Source organism: Nelumbo lutea, chromosome 5, assembly GCF_056320005.1.
Source record: "Nelumbo lutea isolate HS-2025 chromosome 5, American lotus-T2T, whole genome shotgun sequence".
In the NCBI taxonomy this organism is placed as follows: Eukaryota; Viridiplantae; Streptophyta; class Magnoliopsida; order Proteales; family Nelumbonaceae; genus Nelumbo; species Nelumbo lutea.
In genome coordinates this window covers 7788462-7798118 of record NC_142688.1, presented here as the reverse complement: position 1 = coordinate 7798118, position 9657 = coordinate 7788462, and the positions used below count along the sequence as shown (strand labels likewise).

Sequence of the window (9657 nt, the reverse complement as noted above, 5' to 3'; positions counted from 1 at the left end):
GTTTTGATTTTTCAGAAATCAGAGAAACCGGCGGCAAACAGTGCATACAAGGACATGGAAGACCACGATTCATGATTTTATCCACCTGTTAGTTGTCGAAATAGATGAACCTAGGTTGAGAAAGAAGAAAGACGTACGATCGAATTTTTATGGAAATATACAATAGTCACGATGAGAAGGCCTATTTATTTATTTTTGGTAGGCGGTGCTCTATACAAAATTGAGGATTAAAATACCAGAGGAAGCTTTGTGTAGCCACGAACGTAGGTATCAAAATCGATCCAGTTTTAAAAAATCAGAAGAGCTTGCTTGCAAACTCTCTTGATGAAGATGCTGATGACGCAGCGAGATCTCTAAGCTCTGAAATGCTCCTACCAAGTTGTAAAGCCACCCTCATTTCAAATAACTCTCCATTCTCTCTTCTCCCCGCTTTCCCTTCCTTGATAGTGGATTTTATGTACTCTTCCATGAGTCTAAAGAAGCCAGCAGAGCTCCGATACATCTCAAACACCATTCCTACTTGCCCACCATGCTCCAAGGTATTCACCACGCTTGCCATAACTCCACAACCACACCCAAAAACACAGCCCAAGATCCATGCAACGGCGATCCCATTCCCACCAAAGCAGACCCAACGGCAGCCAAGCCAGTGAGTAAAGGACAAGTAATTGCTAAGATCTTGCTAACTTTCAAAGCTAATTTGCTCAACCTCACATACTCTTGGATATCTTTCATCTTGAGCAGCTCTACAATCTGATTCATTTCCTCTTCCAGCTTCCCACTCCAGCCGTTCTTCTCGGCTCTCCGATGACTGCAGCGTTTCTGCTGTTGCGGCCACCACACAGCATGCTCTACAGCTGCAGGGAACTTGTCGAGAATTGTTCCAATCAGGGGAAGGGGGTAGGCCTTGTCAAGCGCCAATACCTTCTCCATGGCATCCTTGACATCCATAGCAGTAGGATTGCCAAGGGCAAGGGTTGTTCGGATCTGCCCATTAAGCTGCTTGAACAGCCTAGCAACGTTACGTTGTTCCTCGGCTAGTTGAGATGGATGGATCTTATTAATCACCAGCAGCATCCCAGTGGCTGCCGAATACAAAAGAGTGGATGAGAGCTTGAGCACAACAAGTGGTGCTCCCACTGCTCCACATGTTGCTGCAAGTTGCCGCCGGTTTCTCTGATTTCTGAAAAACCAAAACATCATAAAAAAAAAAGAAAAAATAAGAAATGTGTGAAAAAAGTTCAAATATGAGAGCTGAAGAGTACCTACACATGATCGCCGGTTGTCGTTGTAGATCGCCTGATCCGGAGGACAAAGCACTGTTACCGCCGATTTCTCTGATTTCTGAAAATCCAAAATATCAACAAAAAGAAAGAAAAAATAAGAAATGTGTGAAAAAGTTTGGAGAGTACCCGCCGGTTGTCGTTGTAGATCGCCGGTGCCACAGAAGGAGAAGAGAACTCGGGTGATGGGAGAAGAACGAGGGGTCAGGGGACCAGCTGCACAAACTCGAGAGGAAGTGGGGATAGAGTTTTGAGATTTCAAACAATATGTTTTGGGAGTTTTGGGGGACAAGCGAACAGCGTGTGAAGGGACAGATGGCGCACTACAGGCGTGTGGGGCATTTGTGGGGCGAGAGCGGATGGGGCGCAGATTTGAATTTGTGTTAGGCGACTCCGGATCTCTTACCCACGAGAATTTTGTCCACGCCTACCCACATAACATCGCAGCCACACATGGAGAATATCTCGTCCTCCTACATAGTATTATGCAAGGGAGATGTTCCTAATTGATGGGGGTAGTGTGCCGTGGGTAGACGTGGGCAGAGTTCTCGTCCAAAATTATTAGGCGGTGGGAGACCCTAAAAAGTAAAAACGATTCTAGATCTCTACCCATAGGCCATAACACACTACCTCCATGAATTCAGAATGTACATGCCCATGAGAACTCTGCCCATGTCTACCCACAATACACTACCCCTGTGAATTGGGAATATCTCCCCCCGCATAATATTATGTAAGAGGATGAGATGTTCTCCATATGTGGTTGCAATGATATGTGGGTAGACATGGGCAGAATTTGTGTGGGCAAGAGATCTAGATTCATTGGGAACATCTCCTATGCATAATATTATGTAAGAGGATGAGATGTTCTCCATGTGTGGTTGTAATGTTATATAATGTTTTAAAAAATGAACTGGAAACGGAACCGTTTTGATTACTGGTTTTTGGGTCAATGGTCCAACCGTCCAGTTTGAACGGATGGTTCGTTCTGACAAAAAATTTTAAAAAATAAAAAATGGTCAAAAATCGTTGAGCGAGTCGATGGTTCAATTGCCCGGGTCAACATTTTGTTGACTTTTCAACAATTTTTTACCAGATTTTGGGTTTATGCAAAAGCAGAACCGATTGCCTGAACGGTTCCTGGGCTGAACGGTCCAACCATCCGGGTCAACGACGATTTCGAAAACACTGATGTTATATGGGTAGATGTGAGTAGAGTTCTTGTGGGTAGGAGATCCGGACTCAAAACGGAAACATATTCCCATAAACTTTAAGGTTGCGTTGTTGGGAAGTGAAAGTGTGACGAACTTCTCCCAAGGGAATTCAAAGGCACCCCACAAGCATTGGGAGATGTTCCCAATACACGGTTGGGATGTGTTGTAGGGTGCTCTGTGAGGCACCAAGGTAAACTCACAGCGGAATGCTTTGTGCGCAGAGTTTTAATTGTAAGTGCTAACATGAAGTAGAGCAGAAATGGCGACAGGAGGGCGGGGTTTGAAAATCCCCACAATCCCTATTAAATTTATACTTTGACGCTTCACCGTTGTTTTATTAACTTTTGGCCCCCCTAATCTATGTTCATTAGTATCTGACCCCCCTAACATAAAATCGTAGCTTCGCCCCTTAATGAATAAACTGCATACTCTACAAGCAAGATCATCGTGCTCACAAGGCAGTGCTTAGACCTTTTGCACAACCTTTTATAGCCTTGCATTGAGAATATTTCCGTACTTGTATTCTCTTTTTCATAACTAGATATTCTCAATGCAAGGCTGAAAGGAACCGTGCGAATAGTGTGAACACGGGACCAAATCCGATTCTCCACAAGCATGTGGGATTCCTCCCGTAGTCCCATAAAAAACTCTACACCCACTCCGGAAGAACCGACATCAACCCATACATTGTTATGTGTGTGTGCGGAGTTTTATGGGGTGGGAATCCATGCCCCTCTAACAAGTACGTATATCCATCCAACCGCATATCAGAAACATATCTTTAGGAATCTAATATGCATGCATCAAAGATCTTTTCAATGTGCTGTTGGATGACATATATACAAAAAAAAATTGCTTACAAGATATCTGATCTTTGTTTATTAAAACAATTATCAATCAATCATCAAGAGTAGTCTCTAACCCATTATTCCAATAGAATAATGATCTGATGGTTATTGGGACATGTGTAATGTAATGTACACTCAAGATCTACTGTTTGCACCATTATGTATCGCTGGCCTGGCTACTTAACCATTCAATAGCGAACATGATTATGTTCCACATACCTACATGCCATTTAGGTCTCGTTGACATCTCATTAAATAATTTATTTGGGTAAATGCACTTATTTAAAAACACTTATCTAAATAATTGTAATTATTAGTGTTCTTTTATTTCTCATTAAAATTATAATATGATAATTTTATCCAAAAGAATTACTTTATTTAAGGGATACGTATTAGCAATTTTCCACATTGATGGATAATTGATCTACCCAAATCTAATGAGGATATTACCTGTCCAAGTAAATGAGTCATTTGGGAAGGCTTTATTTCTTTTCCATGGGGCCTAATCAATTAATCCGATATTCTACCCACACCCACATGAGATATTGTGAGATTTAAGTGGTTAACAAGGATAAGAAGCATAGTTAGTAGCATTGTTTTATTTCACAACTCAAACCCCTGGTGATTTTTACCTATCAAAAAGTAATAATTATCTTCACATATAATAATGTTTTTCATTACAAACTGTATTAGAAAAGGCCAAAGAACACTTGTTTAATAAAAAAACTCTATGAATAATTCCAATATTGAAAGCATAAATTGAAAACTAATAAAAAATACATTCAGTGGTGAACTACTTATTTCTAGGTCTGGCTATCTATCATTCACCTTAGATTGATACAAAACTTAGTTATTCCATCTATTCTCCTCAAACCATATTTGCTATGACATTGTCGTAGTCTACGCTTAAATAACGGAATCAATACCTTTGATGTTTTATTATGGTCCCACTTTGAATTAGATGAAAATTAATGATGTTTTGGTGGGGCCAATCTAATGCATTAAAGGCCTTATTCTCGATTTTAGCCTTGCACTGTAGGAAAAAATATGAACTCTATATTTCCTCTCATTTTTTAAAGGTTTTGTTGGAAACAAGAGAATCATGACAAGAACGAAGGGAGAAAATGAGAGAGAGTGTGTGTAGAGTGAAAAACATTGCATATTGTATTTGCAAATCTTAATACATATAAAGTACAAATTCACAGGCACATTACAATTGAAAGCAACTCAAAACTTGCCATCAATTGTCTCAACAAGTGTTTGGAGCCCCTGTGGAGATTGAAGTTGATTATTGATGACTGTAGGATATTGCTTATGAAGATGAAAGTTTGCATCTATACTCATCCCAAATTAAGAGTTACGTCAATGGTGAGAATGTTGGTAAAAATCATTAGTTGTTTGTTCCAAAAGTTTCACGTGTTGGTGTTTGTGGTTGTTGCTTATGTTAAATGACTACTGGTGTAATTTTGTTCTACTAGGACGATTGTTGGGACAAGATTCAAACTCATTTATGCAATAATATATATTAGTTTAGCAATTAGAGAGAGAAAAAAATCCTTTGTTGCTAAAAATCAAGTACTTAACATAAATTCAGTGGGTATACCTTGTTATTTATTAAATCATGCAAATTTCCATCCTTCATTCGATTAAATCATATAACTTGCAATCATTTCTTGTTCAATCAATCTTAATGTCCAAATTAATGTTGTGCTTAGTTCCTTGTTGTCGTGTTGAATATCCATTATCCTTGTATTGTTAACACGCCTAATTAGTTATATTAGGAAATCGGTTTTGCTCATCATTAAGTTAGCCTTACACCAACTTCACAATACACCATAACTCAACATTAAGAACATCTTTCTATGAATGACAAAATCAAGTATGGGATCTCAATGCACGATTGAAATCGCTTTGAAGTTGGCGTGATGCTCTGCAACGAGAAAAGCTAGATTCTTACATTAGTAATTCATGTTTGTTCTTTTCTATTTTTTTTCCTGAAAATTAAAACACATAAATGATTCCAAACACAACGTAGGCACCTTCCATTTGAGTTGAGATCTACTCCCCACAGTAAGAGAAACAACTCATTCATCATCAACATACAAAACAAAATAAAAACCGGAATAATAAAATGAATGGCAACGGGGCTAGAAATCCCAACCCCATCCCCATGCTGAACAAGGATGTCTGAATTTGCCCTATTCTACCTTGGTCTTTCCTACTTGCATACTTTTTTTTTTTGAAAAACTACATCTATAATATATTAAATATCATATGTACTATATATAAAAGTGTAGATTAGAGTGAAAGTTTTTTTGGACTAAAAATACCCTTTATTTCTTTGTTTAAAAAATAACACATAGGTCATATTATTATAGTTTTAATGCCAGATTTAATGGCTACTAAAATGCCATTATTTGTGCATTTAGTTCACCTCCAATTGTAAGGGTTGAAAATGTAACTTCAATTATTATTTTCCACCACATTTAATCCTTTCTCATTAAGTTTTATACTTAAGGTATTAACTCCTATTTTCTCTTATTAAATCAAATATTTAAGTTATTTTTCACTAATAAATGATACTAATTAAATCTATGTCAATATTATTAACAATATAAACCCATATATTTTAAAACTAACTCAAAAATAAAACCATTATTTATCCAAGTGGTGGCTAAGCAATTCAACCATCTAAATCAGTTTGATCAAACTATGAAGTCATAGAAAATAAAAAATATATATAAAAAAATTAAACGCATTTATGATATTTTTATTAATCAAATTAAAAAAATTAGTGTAATAAACAATAATTATTTTTATTGATAATGAAAATGAAATACATAATTTAGAACTGACCAAAAATGAAATTATTGTGTTAACCTTTAATGCCATAAATAAAATAAAAAATACATAAAACTTACAAAATATCAAGCACATGTATAATACCATATATTCATCATATTAAACAAAAAGTAAGTGTGATATATCACACATAGAAATACAAAATAAATTATAAAAAAAATTAAACACATCTATAGTTCTATATTTACACTATTATTAAAAATATGAATAAGATTGTGGAACTTTCTTTCGACTAAAATACTCATTTTTTTAATTTAGTCTCTATTAAATTGTGATGTTTAAATTGTAAATTAAACTACTATCTTTCACCTCATTCAATTCCTTTTATTTATATCTTACATTTTTTGATAAATAAATAAAAAAAGATAAAATATTTCAAAAAGAAGAATTTAGCCAAGTAGGTTGATAAAATATAAATATATATAAAAAAGCATAACATTTATAGAAAAATTTTGGTACATTTTACTATCATTATCATTGCCTAGGATTGTCATATACAAAACACATGCACACTTACTAGTATTACATAATATGTGGATGCAGAGTGAATTTTTTTAAGACTAAAATTACCCTCTATTTTTTAAAATAAAAGTCATTTTATTATAACTTTAATGCAATGTTTAATGGCTACTAAAATGTTTATTTAGTTCATCTATGATTGTAATGGTTGAAAATGTAACTTCAATTATTACTTACCACCTCATTAAATCTACTTTCATTAAGTCTTATACTTAAGTATTAACTCTCATTTTATCTTATCAAATCTCATGTATAAGTTATTTTTCACTAATAAATGCTATTAATCAGATTTATGTTAATATTTTTAATAATATAAATCCATATATTTTAAAATTGACTCAAAAACAAAACCACTACTTATCTGGTGGCTAAGTAATTCAACCATCCAAATCAATTTGAAAAACTCATAAAGTCATAGTTGGGTAATAAAATTTTAAAACATAAATAAATATAGAAGATTACAAAAATATAGAAAAAAAAGACATGTTTATGATATTTTTGTTAATCAAATTAAAAAATAAGTGTAATCAACAATAATTATTTTTATTGACAATGAAAATAAAATACATAATTTAGAACTGACCAAAAATGAAATTATTTTACTATTTGTCAAAGACAAAAAGTTCCACTTTTGGGTCAAATGTGTTAACATTTAATGTATTAAATACTAAAAATTAATAAAATATAAAATACAAAAATGAAAAAAAAATACATAAATTTTGAAAAAAAAATTAGGCACATGTATAATATTATATAATTATCATATTAAACAAAAAGTAACTATGACATATCATAATTATTTTTACACACATAAATACAAAAAAAAAGAAAAAAAATTGAAAGCATCTATAATTATATATTTACACTGCTATTAAAAATATGAATAATATTGTAGAACTTTCTTTTGACTAAAATACTCATTTTTTGAATTTAGTCTCTATTCAATTATGAGGTTTAAAGTGTAAATTGAATTACTACTTTTCACCCCATCTTATATTTATTTGACAAATAAAAAAAATATACACCAATAAGATAAAACATTGTAAAAAGAAAAAAAAAATCTAGCCAAGCCAGTAGGCCTGTCAATGATACTTGAAATTTCACAACTCGATCCAATTATCACATATTTGGATGAGGTGTTTATGTAATCAAATATGGATTTTGAAATTTGCACCCAATTAATAAAAATAAATAAATAAAATCAACAAATAAAAAAATACATATTTATATAACTTTTTTTATACATTATTACTATCATTCCTACTTGCAAACATTATTTTGAGAACCTACCTACTATAATACATATTAGGGGAAATTCCCGATTGGTACCTTGTACTTAGGGTCTAGTGTGACTTTGGTCCCCCAAACTTTAAAACACAACAATTTAGTACCCGAACTTCCAAAACATACCAATTTAGTACCTACCATTAATCGGCTATTTAACCAATCATTAAGTGGCATTTGAAAAGACACAAATGTCCTTCAAGTGTCATCAATCTTCCAAACATTGACTAAAAATGAACAGTCCCAAATCCTTGCCTCTTTTATTCAATAAAGTTGGGATCATCAAAATGCTTGTTGAGACGTGACCCTGACTTTCTTGAATAGAAGATAAAATGATTTGAAACTATTCATTTTTTGTTAATGTTTGGATGATTAATAAAGAAAATTAGATGACACTTGAAGAGCATTTCGTGTCTTTTCAAATGCCACTTAACAACTAGTTAACGACAGGTATTGCATTGGCACATTTTGAAAGTTCAAGTACTAAATTACCGTGTTTTAAAGTTTTATTTGATAATTGAAAATGATTTCATTAAACAATAGGAATAAGATTTTACAAGAATCCCTTGGAGAGGCACGGGATGCAGCCTCCCCTAACCGTTACAAAAGATAAAAAAAAAAAAATACAGTGTTGCCTAGAATAAATGGTCCCTAGTAGCCCCATGTTTAGCAAGATTATCAGCCAAAGCATTTGCCTCCCTACCCACCCACTAATATCTACATGTCATGTGCCTTGTTAAACATTTAACTTTTTTTATGAGATCCCTATAACTCCAAACAACCGAATCCGGATTTGACAACCGGCCCACAATCACCTTAGAATCCCCTTCAATCAATAGGTTCTCCACTCCTAGTTGATTAGGAATCTGAATTCCCTGTATTACATCCAATACCCCAGCTCTTGTAGAGTCCCCTATCCCTATTGGGCCTGAGAATAAGGATATGATGTTGTCATTTTCACTCCTCAATACTCCTCCAATGCCAGACGGTCATGGGTTACCCTGGCTGCTTCTATCAAAATTCAGTTTAAAAAAACCTTATGGGGGAGCTACCCAAACTATAGTGGCTCTGGTTTTCTTAACCGAAGTGTATGCAATTGTGGCCCAAAGTGGCACTAGGCCCAAAGTTTTCTAATTGAGAATTTTCCCTTTTTTTATATTACATAACGCGTGTGTACGCACACACATACATACATACATACATACATACATACATACATACATACATACAAACATACATACATACATACAAACATACATACATATATACATACATACAAACAACATACATACATACATACATACATACATACATACATACATACATATATACAAACATAGACACAAACACTTTGGATTGGGTAGGATGGACATATACCAACCCTACCTCATCTCTGATCACTAAAGTTTTGAGTCCCTCAAACTTGATTGATAGTAAAATAATCACCTCGATCAAGTGGGGGTCAAATAAACCATAATTTGCATTCTCGTACATTTGCATTGTAGATAAATGGTGTCATATTAACATTTTTTAGGTGGGATCTAGTTCACAAATAGGTTTATGGCATACATAAATTACTTGTCATTGGCTATAATACGCCTTTACAACCTAATTTATTTAAGTCTACTTATCAAAGTATTTGTATAG

At 34.0% G+C, this 9657-nt stretch overlaps 1 pseudogene across 1 annotated transcript; it reads right to left on the bottom strand.

Moving 5' to 3' along the window:
- Positions 1–115: 115 nt before the first annotated feature.
- Positions 116–1530, bottom strand: LOC148850134 (putative F-box protein At4g22030; annotated as a pseudogene). Its single transcript, XR_016098864.1, has 3 exons — positions 1413–1530; positions 1266–1344; positions 116–1183 (listed from the first exon to the last, which is right to left on the bottom strand). The product of XR_016098864.1 is annotated as a putative F-box protein At4g22030 (transcript).
- Between the last annotated feature and the right edge of the window lie 8127 nt (positions 1531–9657).